Source organism: Ochlerotatus camptorhynchus, unplaced genomic scaffold (genome assembly GCF_037179485.1).
Source record: "Ochlerotatus camptorhynchus isolate MF236.1 unplaced genomic scaffold, CSIRO-AGI_Acam_v1.1 ptg000193l, whole genome shotgun sequence".
NCBI lineage: Eukaryota > Metazoa > Arthropoda > Insecta > Diptera > Culicidae > Ochlerotatus > Ochlerotatus camptorhynchus.
The window spans coordinates 460,457-480,336 of NW_027040683.1; the positions used below are offsets into that span (position 1 = coordinate 460,457).

The window sequence follows — 19,880 nt, forward strand, 5'->3', positions numbered from 1 at the left end:
CTCAAAAATTTGGAATTTCACTCAAAATTCAATTTTCTCGGTATCCTTTTCGGAATTATCTTGGAACTATTTGCAGGATTCACTAGAAATTGTACGTAGAATTGTCTTGGAATACTCCCCAGAAATCCTTTGGAACTGTCATCAGAATTCAATATCCTTGAGGTTCTTCTCGGATTTTTTTTTAGAACTTTCCTAAGAGCTCTTTTGAAATTCTTCTTAGAAGTCCACTGGAATTATATTAAGAACTCTTTATGATTTCTTCTCAGAACATCTTGGAACTGTATGAGATAGAAATTATTCTTGGAATTCGCTTGAAATTTTGCTTAAAATTCCTTTGGGATTTCTCTCAAAATTTGATTTTCTCGGTATTCTATTTGAAATTATTTTGGAACTATCTGCAAGATGCACTAGAAATTATCCGTAGAATTTTTTTAGAAATCTCCCAACAAATATTTTAGAAACGTCATAAGAATTAAATATCCTTGATGTTCTTCTCGGAATATTTTAGAACTTTTTTTTTTCACACAACACCTTGGAACTGAAATTCCCCTAAAGTTTCAGAAGAATTTCGTCTGCATTCTCCAGAAATTCGTCCCGTAATGAGCTTGAAATTCCTCACCCCAGCAGGCCTGGGTTCAATCCCAGTCGGCGCCGACGGGATGTTCTAAGGCATAACATCTCTGATCACGCCTTCCTTCGGATGGGAAGTAAAGCCGTTGGTCCCCGGTTCATGAGTTGATGGGTCGATAGGTAGGGTCCAGGTGTGGAAACTGCCTTCCTGGCACGTCGGTAGCATTGGTGCTCAGCACGGAAAACAAGATCGACGGAAAAAACAAACCAAAGGAGCTTGAAATCCCTCGGAATCCCTTTGAAAATTTTCTCAACATCCCTTTGGAATTTCATTCAAAATTTGATTCTCTCGGTATTCTTTCGATATTACTTCGAACTATCTGCAGGATAACTAGAAATTAACTAGATTTCATGGAATCATCCCCGAAAATCTTTTCTTTTAGAACTGTCATCAGAATTCAATACCCTTGAGGTTCTTCTCGGAAGTCAAGTTTAAGTTGCCCGCCCATTCACCAAAACGTAGTAGTTTTTCTACCAGAAATGTTCAATAAACCTTGCCCCTCCATTCACCAGAACTGTGCCTTTTTTACACCAGGAATTTTCAATTCAGCTTGCCTCTCCATGCAGCATATTGTTGCAAATCTTACACCAGAAATTTTTAATACAAACTTGCCCCCATACAATTTTACTCCAGAACAACCATACATTGATCAGAACGATGCAAATATTCCACCGTTAATGTTCAATAAAAATTGCTTCTCCAATCTTCTGATTGGAGCATAATTCCTTTTTCCATTTTCCATCAGACATTTTCAATATAGCTTGCTTCTTCTATCATGAGAATGTTGCAGGTTTTCCACCAGATTTTTCATCATAAATTTTCAGTAAAGCGCTTCCTTCCAATCTTCTGATGATTTACACCACACGCAGAAAAAACGCTCTGTAGTGAATCAACAAAATATTTTGTTGTTTTTTAATACACTGTCTTGGTTTGTTTCTGTTCATAAAAAAGTTTTAAATTAATAGAGCGCTCCATTCACAACAAATATAGAAATTTGATTGAATTGCATCATTAATGCGATTGATTTAAATAAACGATATTTGGTTTGAAACAATTATATTTTTTTCAATCGAAATGGTTATTTTGATTGTTTCAACTGAATATTTTTTTAAGTGCTTGTTCCAAACTGTCAGTCTGCATCGGCATCGTTTGATAAACGGAAGGAAGATCCTCTTGCCTTTGACTCCGTAATTTGCTCTTAAAATGTAAGCTATTATTTTACAAATTGTGCAGATTCTTTAAAATTATTATCAACTTAAGTAATTTAATTAAAATTTCAGCGGGACGTGAACAAATACCAGTAGACACCGGATAGGTAAACCGGATCGAATACCATACGACTGATTGGTGCGGTAAGTAAAAAAAAAAGATTCGACTATACTTAAGAGGTTATTAATTAGTATTGACGGAGGACGGAAGTACATATAAATAGTAGGATTTACGAGTTTGTTTACAAAATAAATATGAGCAAATCAAAATTCACTCTAAAATATTAGCATATGACTTGTCTACAAATTTATTAAAATTTTAGAATTTGGTGATCTATATTTTATATTTCAGAATTTTAAAAGCGATCTTCATTTGATTTTTTTAAAATGAATACTGATGATATTATTGAGGAGGAGGAATAGGAAGTCAAATATGACATGCTAACTGATGAGCAGTTTAAACTTTACCAACTGTTACAATCTTTTGGCATGTCGGATGAAAGCATCCACTTTTTCGTGGGTAAGTATAAAATGCTCTCTCGTTATTTGTTTACCTTCTAATTACGTGCAAATGCTTTTGTAAACGATCAGTTCGTTGATCACTGGTTTATTACGGAATACCAAATAGAAAAGGAATCAAGCTGGTTGTGGTGGTAGTTGGCGAGATTTAGTTTTTATTCACAAGTAATCAGTGACTAGCGCGATTGCTTATAAAACCATGTACTCTTCAATCACACATTATACCCGAATTATTATTAAACTGATAATGACATTATCTATATATGTTTTAATACTATCATTTTCTAAAAGATTTTCAATTCATTTCAGAAAATGGATATTCAATAGATACGTTGAGAATAATACAAAGGCATGAAATAGAAGCCTTACTATTCTCTCCATATTTATCTGATCGAACCAAATGCATCCACGGCCTGAACAAGTGGCGTAAAAATCTGGTATGTTGTCTATTTATATGTTATTTGTCAAATTTTAATTCTACAGTACCGTACTTAGGGTCTACCTCTCATAACAGAACCTCTGCAATCGCTGCATAACAAAACCGCTGCTTTAACTGAAGCATCATCTTCATCAGAAGCTGCACCATCATCTAATGCATCATTGTCATCTACAGCGGCAACGCGAGTGGCTTTCACGGCTCGATTACTAATCAGTCGATCTGATAAGGGAAACAACATAATCAAGTCGTACAATGAGAAGCGCTATCTTTCCAAAGACTGCAGGAAAGCAATTACGCATATAGTAGTAGATGAATATAAAGACCGCTTTGGAAAACTAACTCACGAAGAGTTACTGTATCGTTCTGAGGAACTGTCGAAACTGTTCCCAACGGAGGATAAAGTAAGTTAAATAAATTATTAGAAATTATTTGCAGCTAAATTTTCCTATGTTTTGGAAAACCAGGCTACTCTGAAAAGATTTCATAAAGATATTTTCTGATTCTTTAATAACAAAACAACACAGAAATCGTCGCCATACGAATTCCTACGGCAACGATTTCTGCGTCGTTTTCAATGCGTTTTGTTACCAAAGAAATAGATAATATATGTTAAATTTACCTCTACTACTCGATGGTCCCTTGCACATCTAGTTAGGGAGAGTTGTCTGTATTGAATTAATCACATACCATAAATTAATCAATGTTTTACGTTATGTTCGAATATTTCTTAAAGTTCGCTTGGTATCAACCCACGTTTACTGTGGATTCGAGGGGAAAACGCGTACGGCTGGGAAAATATCCTAGGGGTTGTTTATACGATCGCAACGTGAATTATAAGCCGATTGCTACACCGAAAGCGGATAAGGAAAACTCAAAGCAAATATCTGGGTCGGCGTCGGAAAATCCTGATAATTCAATCTTGATCAGTCCAGATGTCGGTACGTATTTCAAAATTAATGTTTTTTGTGCACGTAATAACTATTTGCAATAAAATTATAGAAGCCGAATTTCAAGAGACAAAATTCTGGTTGCGCCACCACGAAGATCAATGGGAAGAGCTGAAATTCAAATAGAAATCGACTAGTTTTGTACGTTTACATCAACTCGCACAGCATACTGATCGTACTATCTCCAGCAACCTGTCAGAATATCCCGTACTTCGTAATCCACAAGGGTATATCTTAGTGCAGATTGATTTCCGCTGCAAGTACTCTGGAAAAGAAGAACTGCTGTTCAAGAATTGGCCCGATTTCCGCAATAAAATACACTCAGCTTTCGAAGCAGATGTTGCAGATATTGATGGCAGAGTTCTCATGTCATACTTGGCACAAACGGAACGATATTACGGAAGGTAAGAATTCAGTAGGTATTAATTAAAGAGGAAATTTCAAAGAGTCTAAGTTCCTTAGGTAAACAAAAACAAAACTTAATAATATATCAGAACTTAACGTCACTCACGCAAGGTAATCAAGCTGAATATTGCATTAAGTACTAAGTAATACTGATCGATTCTCTTCGTCGACTTTTTCTTGCGTTAATAACTTGAGCACATAACCGTTTCTTGTTGTTTTTGTCATAATAGATGCCAGATAAAAGCTTCTTTTATCTATCTGTGTGCCAAAAATACCTGGGAATGTCATGAACGTTTTGTATTTGTAATATTATATGCTAGATAGAAGCTTTTTTATCTAACTTTGTGCTGAACATACCTGGGAATGTCTTTACCTGTCTTTACATAGCAGTGGGGATACAAAGAGAAAGTCGACGAAGAGAATCTGTCAATGTTACTTAAGACCTAATGCAATGTTCAGCTTGAATAGAGAAAGACGATTAACACGGTAACCGCAAAATACCCAATAATGACTACAAAGTAAGCATTTCGAGGGAAACTGGGACTACCCATTAAATGAGCAAAATTTTACCCATTTATGAGTAATTACAACTATAAAAACAAGTAGTAAGTATTCATTTTTGAATAACCAATACTCATAAATGTGTAATATTTTTACTCATTTAATGGGTAGTCCTAGTCTCCCTCGAAAATGCTTACTTTGTAGTCATTGTTGGGTATTTTGTGGTTACCGTGAAGAGAATCGATCAAAGCAGATAGAACATTTTGAAATGTTCATCGAGACTTTTGAACTATAAAATCAAGCTGAACATTCCATTAGGTCCTAAGTAACATTGACAGATTCTCGTTGTATCCATGGCCATGTAAAAACATTCTCAGGTAGTTTCAGCACACAGATCGATAAAAAGAATTTTAAAAGAAGCTTTTATCCAGCATCTAACACAAGAAGAAACGGCTATGTGCTCAAGTTATTGACGTATGGTTGGTAATATAGGCCGAATAGGTTGCTAAGCATTTTACATATATGTTAAATATCAAATTGGAAATAGGTGTCTCAACCAGCCAATTGTGACTGTTTTTTTAAACATACAAAAATCTTTATTAATTGATGTTTGTGCTTTTCTGTTGCAGATTGTCGGGACTGTTTGACCTTTGGATTACTTATTAATTTGACGCCAAGCTCTGTGATATTCCTGAAAAAAAGAATTGCATCGGTGGAAGCCGTCGCTTGCAGAGAGTCGTGATGCATATTTGATGAACGTGAAATACCTCAGTGAGCTCGAGTCAGATCTCAGAAGATTATCGCACCGTTATGATCAGAAAGGCTTGAAGGCTACACCCTTGCTAATTGCAGTTGGATGTGACATGACTCATCTTGAAGAATTTTTGGTATACCATGGAGGTACGTACTACCGATTCAGAACGTTCCTGTAAGCATTGGATATATGTTTCAAGATCTTCAAGGTCTATGGATTGGCCTTTCCACGCGAAGCAGCAGGCCCGTGGAATATTATCAACCATTGTTTGTATGGCTTTGATATTGGCACTGATTATTACGCATCAAAAATTGCACGTCTAAGTACTTTTCTAAAACTAGAGAACGATCAATAATGATTTCGTGCATAGAAAAAAATTGTCATTGGACTGCATCTTCACATGATGCATTATGTTGGCATTTACGCCGGATGCATGCTGGATTAATAGTTTACAAATGTAATTTCAACTACTGTGACCGAGCTTTCAGCACGTGTGCCATGTTTCGGCGTCACTTCAACAAACATTTTACGACGTACTGTATTTTAGATGACAATAGAGAAATTTCACAGAGAACAGAGGGAAATGATGCAAGTCACATCGAGGCAGAATGTAATATAGAGCAGCATCTAAATTCAACAAGAGATGAAGGCAAATGTTCATATAATCATATCATAGAGGAAAAATCGAAATCAACAGACTTAGCGGATGAAGCCGAGTGTTCATATGGAAATGTCAATGTGAAAAAACCGCAGACTATAGATATAGATACTTTGTCAAAAGGAATTAAAGCCATGGGTTTAAACTTCACGTTAAAGTGGCTTAGTGCAGACACATTACCTCGAAAAATAGCATTTCAAATACAACAAGATGTAAAGTCTCATATTTTGCAGCCTATCGGCCAAGCGATTCATCTTTTGTCAAATGCAGGTCAAGTTACCGATGATCTTAAGCTTACTCTTTTAGAGTTGCTCTCTGTGTTCGATCAGGAGTCAGAGTACAAATGTATCCAACAGCTCAAAGTAAATGATTTGTTTGAAGACCCAGAAATTTTCACAATTAGCAATGAGCTTAGACCTGGAGTATCAAATAATACACAACAGATGGTAAGCTAAGCTAAGTTAAGCTAATATGATTTATGAAAAATAACCCAATTATTGTAATATTTTTTCAATGTTTTGATTCAGGTTGAAGATCATGTACGTGGAGTGCTTATGCCAATAAAATTTCAATTAAGGAAGTACCTGGAGGTACAAGGTATGATGCAAGCTGTACTGGATAATCTGCATCCATCTACAGACGGCATAATACGTTCTCTTGTAGATGGTACAGTGTGGAAAGACAAAACTGCAGAATTTGTGGACCAACTAGTAGTACCTATAAACGTTTATTTTGATGATTTCAACACAAGTGATACTGTTTCAAATCACGCTCCATTGACGTCTGTTTGCGGAATATATTACAATATACCATGTATACCGCCATACCTATTATCGCACCTATGTAATATCCTAACTGCAGGATTTGTCAAAACCTGCGATCGGAAAAGTTTTGACAATGAAAAAGTTTTCTGTAAGCTGATAGATACCTTAGTAGATTTAGAGACCGAAGGACTAGTAATTACTTTCCAAGGGCAAGCATTAAAAAAAACTTTCGTAGTAGGGTTTATAAAAGTAGGTGATAATTTGGCATTAAACGGAATAACTGGTTTTGTTGAGTGTTTTCGGGCAAACTATTTTTGTAGGCTTTGTAAAAGATCCAGAATACAGACTGAAAAAGATTGTAAAGAACATTTTGATATGTTGAGGACTATTGCACAATATGAAGCAGACGTTTCCGAAAACAATGTATCAAATATTGGCATTAAATCACGATGCATTTTCAACCGTATACCATCGTTCCATGCCACAGATAATTTTGTTTGCGATATTATGCACGATGTTCTAGAAGGTGTACTTATATACGGTTTACAGCACAGTTTGCATTATTTTATTTATACGAAGCAGTTTTTCAATGTACATGAACTTAACCACAGAAAAAAACTTGTTTGTTTTCGGTGATCTTCATTCAAGTAATATTCCTAACGATATAAGCGAGTTCAGAATAAAAAATAAGGATATAAAAATGACAGCAAGTGAGGCAAAAACGTTATGCACGTTTCTTGCGTTAATAATCGGCAGTCAAATTCCTAATCAAGATCCAGTATGGAAATACTTCATATCTTTAGTGAAAATTCTGTATATAGTATTGCAAAGAGAAATTCCACATTACTTACTTTATAAACTGAGCGATGTTGTTGAATACCATCATAGAAAATCATTATCAGAAAATCTGGAGCACTGCGATTGAACTGGTCCATGAGATTTGAAGGAAAGCATAGAGAGCCGAAACTTTATAGTAGGACTAACAACAACAACAGAAATATATGCTACTCATTGGCAATTAAATCTAATTTTAAGTTTGCCTTGAATATTTTAAACAGATCATTTTATAGTCCAAGATTTAGTGTAAATGACGATCAAATCTATGAAACCCTTATTTCTTCAACTTATAAAAACTTGTTATTAAAATGCATAGCAATCTCCAATCAAAGTGTTGAAATCATGAAAACCATGTCATATGTATCAAAATTTACTAAAGAAGGTGTATTGTACTCAAGAGGATGCTATTTTCATGATCAGCAGCAAGAAATAATCAACGTTTTTTACCTTTTAGATGGAATACTAATGCAAGACAGAAGTGTTGTAATTTTTGCTAAAAAATTTGAAATAATTGCTTTTGATGATCATCTCCAATCCTTTGAATTAAAATTATCGGATAAGATAGTTGCATTACAAAATTTTGTGTATCTAAATTCCAACAAAATTAACCTACATATTGTAGATTCACACATATATTGGAGACACTGCAATTTTTTAAATATGTACGACCCATTACCTAGAAGTATACTTGTTATGGATGATTAATTGTAGAAGATTCAGATTGAAAGATTGATTTAATCTAATGTAAATAAAATTCTTGCTTCAAATATTTAAGATAGACGGGCATAGCAATCAGAAACTGAGTATCGTGAGTATTGAATGTATTATTCAATATTAATGTCTGATGCTCTGGTTTTAAGTTAGGGCACATTGTGTTATATAGTCAACGATTAAGGTTATTTCTAACTGTTATGCCTGTTGATCTGTTGTTTTACTTCGGTTTACTGTTTTCATGCATTGCATTTGTTCGTTAACGTTTCCATATTCGTAAGATAAAATTGAATTTGGTTCCGAATCGAACGAATGCTTTTTATGCGAGACAGCTCATTGTAGGCAATTTTCTAAAAACCTGATTTCTATTGATTTATTGATTTAAATATATATTATTTTGATGCAATACAAAGATATGATTCGTTACAACTAAAATTATTCGTTGCTTTAAAAAAAAATTCAGGTTGTTTCAAGTAAACATTTTTTTTGAATCAATAAAAATCGATGTTTAATTCAATAAAGCTGGTAGTATTATTTCAATTCTATATTTTTATTGGATTCCTCTATGGATTTTATTGATCTATATTCTATCCAAAATTTTGTTTGAAATGAATCGTGCTTTATTTGAATGAACTATGTTTCTTTCTGCGTGCAGTTGCAAATTTTACACCAGAAATTATTATTAAGGTTTGTTTCTCTATTCAGCAGAAGGATGCACATTTAAGAACAAAAAATTTCCAAAAAGCTTTCGCATCCGATCACCAGAACGGTGCAGATTTTTCACCAGAAATTTGCAGTAAAGCTTTATTTTAAATTAAGCGCGTGCCTTCATTTTTCAGACCAGTGCTAGTTTTCCACCAGAAATTTTCTGTTCATTTCATTTATCAGAGTGATGCAAATTTTGCACCAGAAATTTTCAATAAAATATGCTCCTCCATTCACCAGAACGGTGCACCAAAAATTGGCAGTGAAATTTGTTGCACCATGCACCTTTGTGGTGCAATTTTCAGGCTTTGCCTCTTCATGCACCAGAATGCTGCAAATTTTCTACCATGAATTTTCAATGACGCTTTCATTCATCAGAACGATGCAAATTATGCACCAGAAAAATGAATTAACCTTGCTTCTACATTCACCACAGTGTAGCGAACTTTCCACCAGAAATTTTCAGTTAAATGCGCGTGCACACCAAAAAATTCTGAATTTTACTGGCGATGTAAACATCCATGCATGCAAACATTCATACATGTAAACTTCCCTTTCACTTTCCATTTCTCATAAATTTACACGATCTATAATCTAAACTTGTATGATATATGACGCTCCATCTATGTGCATCTTAGTAACGGAAATATACACTATTCTTTTTAGCTGTGTGATTCATTTTTTTTTCCAATTTTGATTTAGAGTAGGCAGTCCAGAGTAGTGGCACAGTGAGTTCCGCCGCAATTCACGCACTTCGGGTCGGTGTCCTCAGCTTGAGCACAGGTCGCCGTCGAGTGGGCCATAGCACACTTGTCGTAGCGTGGTTTCATATGACAGTTCTTCGTGCCATGGCCGAAGGAGAGGCAACTTGTGCATTGGGTCACATCACGGTGTTGCGGCTTGTAGTATTCCCAGTCGATAATGACCTGAAACAGGTCACGTATGTTGCTCTTGAGCGCAGCAATGGTGGTGGAGCCCTTCGTGAGGTGGTCCAGAAACAGTCACGATAGTTGGTATTGGGCATAGGCCGTCGATCCATTGGGTGGACTGCCTCTGGTTTCAATCCGAGCCGCTTCGGTAGCCGCTTCGGTAGCCGCTTCGTACGACGGCAGACCTCGCTAGAGAAGCTAGAGAATCAATAATAAATCATCACACTAAAGCTTCATGTTAGCATTTCCAACCAACTCTGAAAATCGTTAACTTCGCGTATGAAGTAACATAAAAAACACTTTGAATGTAACAACTCAAGGCGGGAGTAGCCGTCAACAATGCTGATGATGGTACAGCACGCAACAACCACCCTACTGCTTTCTCTCTGAGATGATCACGTTGGTCATGACGAGAGGAGCAACACAATAGTTGGGTAAAGAAGAACTGCATTATAACACACCATCGACTGGAAATGCTCTCGCAACGTGGGGCTTTAGGCAGTGATTAAAACGTCGCTAGAACTATTCCACAGCCGCAGTCAGTTTATGAGCAAAAGATGGACGCACATTTTTTGCCTGTAGACTTGGAGACATACTTCAAGTCCCCGCGTACATCGTACGGGCTAGGCAAAAATGTGCGTCATCTTGAAAAACTGTCGCTTTAATGGCCCTTCGCTCATTTTCAACTTCTATTCAATTTTCATACTGCCGTACTCTAACGGAACTATCCACCTACATTCTTCTAAAGATCATTCTCTAGCTAATAAATCATCACACTAAAGCTTCATGTTAGCATTTCCAACCAACTCTGAAAATCGTTAACTTCGCGTATGAAGTAACATAAAAAACACTTTGAATGAATCCATATTAATTTTCCTACACAGCAAAAAAAAAATGTTATATCTATCAATGTAATTCAAGCTGATGTATGAAATAATGATGTAATAGCAAGAGGTGGTCACTCTACACACTTTTTTTGCGCCAAGTTTTTTCTCAGTGTACCTCAGTGTGCCGCAGCTGTACCGGCAGTGCAAAGAAGTCATTGAACTGACTTTTGATTGCTTGTGAATAATGCCTTGTTTGGCAACCCGGTATTTTAACAGCTCTTGTTTTTGTTTAGTTTTTCAATGTACCAAAAACGACACGGACTACAGTTGGGACTACACACTGGATGCATCCGTCTCCAAGGATGCCTGTAACGGACGAGCTCCGTTGCTACACGATCCGCGGAAGGCCGAGCCCACACAACGAACGTCAATCATTAGTCAACCAACCCTTCTGGGAGCCGGCGGAGGAAACGGATTAGCACCGAATTTTTCACCGCCCGAGTTTCATCTGTCGGAAAACTGGAATCCAACACCGGCCGGAACACACGTCGGACTGATGAAGGACGTACCGCTGACCCAAAACGGACCAGCCAATTTTCCAAGCAGAAATACTTGTCACCCTGCCGGACAATTCGATCAGCTTAAAGGTCTACAGCGCCTCCAAGAACAATCGCTTCCCAGGTCAGCAAAAATCATTCTCCACTTCTTCAATACCCCACCCGTATGCCGTCCGAGGATCTGCTGCTGACTGCATTCACCACCAAGGACTGCCACCCGTCGCAAGTGCGAATGTTCCCGCTGAAATTGGAAAGTTCCCGAGCGTAGCCTGGCGGTGAACGCCATCATGAAGTGCAACCACAGCGCGATCGATCACAAATGCACAAAACTCCCGTTCATTATGAAGATGTTAGTTGGAAGTGCAAAAATGCAGGAGAATAAAAATAATTTGTTGAACTATTTGAGATTTTGCCAAGACGGTCCTCCAACATTATATGAAGGACGATGGAATAGTTGGTGAAGCAGCCACCGCCATGGATGTATTGGAGCAGTTCGAATGGTCGGATGGTATAGAGATTGCTAAAGTATGATTGTGTCAGTGATTTGTTTTCATCGGGAAAATTTTTCGCTATGTAGTTTTTTTTTCCGATGAAAACATTTTACGTATACGTATACGTGACGTAGTGTGCGTACGATAAACGTCAGCAATCTCTATAGTTGTCGCTTGTCGTGACCGGCCCAAGATTTCCAGCGTCGGCCACGGATTAGCGATGCAGCTCCCACGGTTGCGGCTGCTTCCAATGCTGCTGCTGCTGTTCCTTCTGCTGGTCCGTCTCCTCTAAATGACGGACCAGCAGCAGCATTGGAAGCAGCCACAGCACAGCCGTGAGAGCTGCATCGCTAGTTTGTGTAGCCATGGCCGGAAACCTTGGTCAGGTCAAGATACCGCTGTTAGCTGTTCTTCGTCTGGGAGGAAATGGGGATGCGACTTCCATCACGGGTGTAACGATTTTGAGAATCCATGGCGAGACTTGGTGGAGATTCACGGTTGTTTTGAAAATAATTTGACTAGGAGTGGCAACATCAATAAAAAATTTTGACACATGCACACTGCACAGGTGCAGAAAAAGTTAAGTGTTGCCAGTAACTTTAAAGATCATAAAAATTGTAACCATGGGTGCCAAACAATGCCAATGATTGCACCCGGGTGTGCCCAAGTTTGATTTTGGCACACTGTGTAGAGTGACCAACCCCTTGTGTAATAGCAAAAAGCAGATACAATATTACATCAATGGATGTAATTTTGTTCGCAAAATCAAAGTAAATCGTACAACGTTATATTACACAACCGATGGATTGACCTGGTTGCAGCAGTTTGGATGTAATATTCAACAACTTTTTTTCTTCTGTGTATGCAAGCTCCGATCGAAACAAACGCTATGACGTCACTACAAGGGTGATTGAGAGAACGAAAGAAACGAATCGTGCGAAGCGGAATGAAAGCCGAGTGAAAAACGAAGTGCACCAATACATTCAGGCCTACAATTCCACACCTTGTATAGACCAGGTTGATCCGATGCAGGAGCAGTAGTACGCTTGCGTACCATGCTTTGTTTATTGGCAAGTGCAATTAGACTTGCCAACAGAGTGGCCAGATTATTTTTTTCATTATTGGTAGCTTCTCAAAACTTTTATCGGTAGTTATCGGTAGGTCGACTTACGAAGGCTTTCCCGATACTTGAAACTTTTGTGTCTTTCAGTTCTTCTGCTTTAAACCTGTCGAAATAAATTTTTTCTAAATATAATCTAAAATTCTGTGATTCTCGGTAGGAAAAGTAAAAAATCGGAAGTTTTTAACCTTTCGTCTGTGAATCGGTAGGCACCCCGAAAATCGGTAGGTCTGGCCACCCTGCTTGCCAATGCGCCTGTCGATGACGGCACTTCCACGACGCGAACGAAGCAATAAAACGAACTAGAAAAAACTCGATAGCGAAGCGAACGAACGAACAAACTATACTGCTTGACGGTCTAGCAACGAATGTTCGACACCATGCGCATCGGTTAGCCTTTATATGAGCAGTGATGTCACATTTTATTGATTTTCAATCTGTATCTTCATCGCAAAAAATCTGTAAAAAAATCTGTAGTTTAGCAACAAGCCCGAAAATTTGGTGTTGCCAAAATCGAACGGTCTTATTTTTAAATTTAATTTATAAATTCGATGATTATGAACCACCGTGAGTCATCTTTGTTACATAGAAGTTATTAATAACTATTCTTTTATTAAAAATTGTAATCACATGGAACAAAAGTACGTTATTTTCAAAATCCTTTCGATTTCGGCATGGTGCTGTGTATTTTTCAAAAACCTGTAATCTGTAGGGTAGAGAACTACTTCGGCCTAATCGCCCATTTTGGGCCTATCGAGAAGAAAACTTCAAAATAAATCCATGATTTCAGAGTTAACAAGTCAATTATGCGTTTGGTACGATACTTTAGTTAATAAGCTACCGAACGAAGTCAATGAGAACGCGTGGTATGAAGGTTTGCACCCATTATTCCAAAAAACAAAAGAAGCGCTCCGACCGAATCAATTTTTATCTTCATCCGATAGGCCGAAGTGAATTCATTGGCGTTTCAATTGCGTTTCAATGCATTAGGCCGAGTTTAGAATCCGTAGGCCGAGTTTTCGTCAAGAAGCAGTGTTAGACTTTTGACAATATCTCATCGATTGGTTTCTCGTTTTCAAATCTTATGGTACTTACGGAAAGGTAAATAAATTTGAAAGCCATCAGTAATAATAACATTCCGTTTGGTGCTAAACTGAACTAGATTAAGAAAGACTAAGTGCGGGATATGCTTAATAGGCCGGAAATGGGGTAGTTAACCCTATATACAGATATCTGTATCAAAATATTGAAAAAAATCTGTATGGTTACACATAAATCTTTATATGTGGCATCACTGTATATGAGGCTAAAGCTGACACCAATAACAATACATTATTATTATTATTTAGCTTTATTAAGGAGGCTTTCAGCCTTAGGCTGAATAACAATACACAGACTGCACATGGTACGCACCTACACAACAATGAAAAGTTTTACATGGTTGAAGATGCTAACACAGACAAACAGACATAACACTCACAAATTGTTAATCGCGCAAGCATTTAACGGTCAATTTAAAAGTAGCTCAGTTGGTAGTACTGCCACCTGTGGCGCGCATAGTCAATTCCCTTGCGTTTGACGTTTACACACTACCACCATCTGTTCAGCGTACTACCCACCACAGTGTATTCAACAGATGGCGGTAATGTTTTAGCGACGATGTTTTACAATGAGAAATATTCAATGTGTTATGTCTGTTTGTCTGTGATGCTAATTTTAAATAACAGACTAAAGTGGTAATTTTTATACGATAGATGAGGAGATGAAAGTATAGAATTGATAGTTACGTTTAGAGTACGGCAGTGTGAAAATTGCATATAGAGAGTAGAAAGCGAGCTAGGACAACTTTAGGAAGGTACAAATTGGTTTTATCATTTCTCTTTACCAAAGTCCCTCTTTGGAGAGGGATGGTAAGGGGTGCCCCCTCCCCCCCTCCTCCACCACCACTGGCAAAAAGAGATGATCACCAACCACTCAAGTACCGACGATGTGTGTGAAACAGTTCTACCGATGTTTACCGCACTCCAGTTGTTATCTGCCAAGTACTCAACACAATTTTGGTTTTATCATGCTCTTGAAGACCATAGATTAGGCTTGAAGAGTGTTTTAAAACTTCGATAAAACTTGTAATGTTGCTTGGGAAAGGATTATCTCAAGGATATTCTCCCAATTTAGAAATTTATGTACATTTGAAGGTACATTTGGCAAATTTGATGTCAAATTTAAGCGAATACACACATGTTTTTTAATGCTCAAACGATCCGTAGAGAAAAATAAAACTTGTGTCAGATAGAATTCTCGATCCTTTTTCTCCAACAATTAAAAACCTTAAGCGAAAGACATAAAGTCACTGCATTATGGTGCCATAAATGGTGACAATAAATCTTTTTTTTTGTGATAAATTTGGGAACTCCCAGGGCTTTGACCATTTCACAGAATTTTCTTTAGCCTTATTAGAAAAGATTGTCAGTTTGGATTTCTGAATTATCTTTACCATATTCGAGATAATTGAATTTAAAGCCTAGTTTTTCAATGAACCATCGAAAATGACGAACACGTGACCTCAGACCTTAATGCGTCCGTCGTACCCCGATTCCCCCTATCCAGGATTCTGCATCTCTAGCCGTTGATTTCAATTCCATTGAGCATCAAACCGACGGAAGAAAACCCCAAACAAATTGCACATTCTTCTTCATCAAAGTCCGATCCCACATTATTCCGTTCGAATTCCATCTTCCAAACAGCCGACCGAAAGGACAAAAGACCACCACCGGGGTGGTGCTGCCATGTCCAGTCCTGAACCTCGACTCAGAGGTTAACCAAACATAGTGTTGATGTCAAATACCGGTGCCGTGCCGCGTTTCCACCACTCTGTTGTCACATTGTGTTGCTAGTGCTGTTGCTGCTGCTAGTATTACTATTGTGTTTCCCTCTGTGAGTGAAAACATTTATTGTGAGTTGCCTATCGTTCTCTAAAGCAGCACCGACGAAGCTCGCTCATACATAAATGCAACCAACGACGAATACGGCACTGTGAAATGCAATCCAATGGCGTGGCGGCGACGTGGTAATGGTGTAAATTTATTGCAATGCAGACGTCATGGCAGGGCAGAGCAGGTCTCGGGGTTGGAAAGAATGCCCGGAACAAAACGTAATGGAAGGGCAGTCGGAGAGCCTTCCAGTCTGCCCCAAAACTCCAGGACTGTCAGCAACTGGTATTTTCAATTGCTTCACTACCAGTCAGCCGTGTTATAAATGGTCGGTGGATGGTGCAGCAGCAGTCGCAGCCAAAAAATTCCGACTAAATGTGTGAATGAAATTTATTGTGAAAGTTGCTATTCTGTTATGGTTTCCTTTTTGCCTGAACCAAGAAGACGCATGTCTGATGCGAATTTGTTTTCCGTACGATGCGATGACGTGTGCAAGCATCACCAATTAAGTTGCCATGGTGTTGCAGTTGAAGTTCCATCGAAAAATTTCCAACAAATCGGATAAGCAATGTCCAGGGGGGAAATTCAATTATGGGTATGCATATTTTATCTCGAGCTCCATCAGCAGATTTGCCAAAGAGCTTTTCAAAATATTTTACCGGTCAGTGCATTGATTTTCCTGCACTCGAAGCAGCACTTACTCATGGAATATTGATGTATACAACATTGCATGGAAATTTTCCGTGCATTCTCGCCTACTTGCCGAGTGGGGAAGAGCAGGTTGAGAATGTTCGAATGCACTGCAAAAGCTTTTCTATGACTAGGGTATATTCAGTGCTTTGCTGAATATGAATGTATTGGTCATCGAATGGAAAAATTCCTGGTGAAGTATTTGATGATCTACCGAAATTGGCGGATCGTTTCCAAGGTGACTCGGAGCACGAATATTTAACAGTAAACATGATAGTTTTCAAACCCTTTTTGGGTTCTCGTGCACCAATAGTTATAGCAATTTGGATTGATAGCATAGCATAAACCAGGTTGCACAATTCCGTAGATGGTACGAGCTCCAAACTGTTGATAAGAAGGAGACCCACCTTCATCCGTTGCTGTTAGATAGTAATTTATGAATAATTACTACCTCTTAGATAAAGGATGAGTCTCCCTCCAACAGACCAGAGCTGTCCTGGCCACGTCCTTGCATCTGGTGGGGAAAGGGGAGGAATGTTAGTCCGACACTTACTTAACAGAGATGCAGAGAACTCTACGACCCCTCATAAGTGCCACGGGAAGGGTCGATTTTTGTTAGTAGGGAGGGTTAGCCATAGGATACGCCCAGCCGGCGTTGCTGGCAATCGTTATATCAAGCATTTAATAAATATAAGCTTTAAGTAGTTTATCTGTCCGCTGTTGCTGCCCATTACCTAAATTGGATCAATGAAATGTTATCAAAAAGAGAAATATCAGCAAACCTTGGAAGCTCACTCATCAGTGTAAGAGCAACCAAAGGATGCCCGCAAGGAGGCGTGTTATCACCTCTATTGTGGTATTTAATAGTTGATGATCTTCTCAAAAATTTAATAGCCCATGGCTTCGAAATTATTGGCTTCGCAGATGATATAGTCATAATTGTACGTGGCAAATATGATTGTATTATTGCTAACAGAATGCAAATTGCTTTAAATTTTGTCTCATCGTGATAGGGAAGGAAGGATTAAACATAAATCCTTCTAAAACTACTATCGTGCCATTTACCCGAAGGAAGAAATTTTCATTAGACAACATAAGATTGAAAGGCACACTTTTGGAACTTTCTAATGCTGTCAAATATCTTGGAGTAATCCTCGATAGTAAATTTAATTGGAATATGCACCTAGAGCAGGCAATAAACAAAGCTACTAATGCTCTATGGATGTGCAAAAGAACATTCGGTAAACAGTGGGGACTGAAACCGAGAATGATCCATTGGATTTACTCGGCAATTGTGAAACCCAGGATTACTTATGGTGCATTGGTCTGGTGGCCAAAAACAAAAGAGAGTGTTGTTCAGAGAAAGTTAGAAAAACTCCAAAGGTTAGCAACTCTCTCAATAACAGGTGCAATGAGTAGTACACCATCGAAGGCATTGAATGCTTTGCTTTATATGATACCATTGCATCAATTTGTACAATTAGAAGCCGAAAAGTGTGCTCTAAGGATTACAAGGTCAGTGAAACTCTTTGAAGGAGACCTTAGAGGACATCTTACAATTCTAAAAACTGTTAATGTCAACTCTCTAGTAAGGAACAACGAAGACTGAATGGAGAAAAGATACAATTTCAATCGACTTTTTCGAGTAGTTGACCCTGGGCGTAATTCATAGCAATTTGGTGGCCCGGTTCTTCGTCCAGGATCGATTATTTTTTATACAGATGGTTCAAGATTGAACAATCAAGTGGGAGCAGGAGTAACTGGCCCAGGAATAGAAATATCGGTTCCTATGGGCAGATGGCCAACTGTGTTCCAAGCTGAAATCCAAGCAATTTTAGAGTGTTCCGTTATATGTTTGCGTAGAAACTATAAGAGTTCAAATATATGCGTCATGTCCGACAGTCAAGCTGCTCTCAATGCTTTAAAGTCGGCGACATGTACATCAAAACTTGTCTGGGAGTGTGTTCAATCACTTCAAAAATTGTCTTGTCATAATCAAGTCAACTTATATTGGGTTCCTGGTCATTGCGGGATTGAGGGAGATGAAAGAGCTGATGCACTAGCAAGACTCGGATGAGAAGATAAGTTCATCGGGCCAGAGCCCTTTTGTGGCTTATCGGCTGCATCTCTTAGAATGGAGCTAAAAGCGTGGGAATCTTCAAAAGTGGAGGAAAACTGGAAGAACACTTCCATTGCTAGGCAGTCGAAGCGATTTATTAATCCAAACATTTATGTGACCCACAAAATTCTGGAACTTTCTATGAAAGATCTTAGTATATATGCAGGTCTTATAACAGGTCATTGTCCGAGCCGTTATCACTTGAAGCTGATTGGAAAACTTCAATATGATGTATGTCGCTTCTGTGGCATAGAAAAGGAAGACTCGGAACATTTGCTATGCCACTGTCCGGCAATTTTCAATAAAAGGCGTAAGTTCTTCGACAAGGGGTTGATAGAACCCTTTGACATTTGGAGAACAACTTCCAGTACGGCAGTGCACTTTATTCGAAGTATAATGCCGTGCTGGGATAATGCTTTTAGTTAAACGATGGCGATCACTCCTAATAATAGTGATACGGCATCTTGATATAGCTAAAGAAAAAAAAAATGGGGAATATATCACAATAGATCAGAAAAATGGTCGCAGTGATGAAAATACCCGACAAGGAAAAAAAAATTGTTACTCGAGTACCAGAAGTTCATACGAATCAACATAACATCATGAATCTAAATTGATGTTCTCAATATCAACTTACTTCAAAGCATTCGCTGTCCTCCCGTGACTATTTAAATTATCCCATATTTTCAACGTGGTTAAAGTGCATCCTCCTTGATAAGGAGAGCAACACAAAAATTTCGATTTGCATTTATCACTAAACTCAAAAGCACAGTTCAATCCGATTACCAAAGATCATCGAAGGGGAAAACTTTCATTAGCCTTCAAGCATTTGCCGACCTAACATGTCTTCCCCACAGACAGACACACAGAAGCAAAACGACACTAGATAGAATTTATTGAGCCAGTGCATTCCGATTGAACTTTACTGAACCAAAATAATTGAAGCTATCTCCCTAATGACTATCTTCCGCATGAACACCCCGTTTTGGAACGTTCCATCCCATCACAGAAGACTAGGGGCATCTTGCTTGCTTGCTTGCTTACAGTATCCGGATTTTGGCTTGGTTGATTAAATCTCAACCACATTGTTTGAATGCTGTAAAAAGTCGTTCTTCTTGTGTGGTTGGGAGCAGAAACT

At 38.2% G+C, this 19,880-nt stretch overlaps 1 protein-coding gene across 1 annotated transcript in view; it reads right to left on the bottom strand.

Annotated features, from left to right (window-relative positions):
* side-VIII (sidestep VIII) overlaps positions 1-19,880 on the bottom strand; it is a 961,237-nt gene that overhangs the window by 318,536 nt on the left and 622,821 nt on the right. The gene's annotated exons all lie outside the window — the stretch shown is intronic.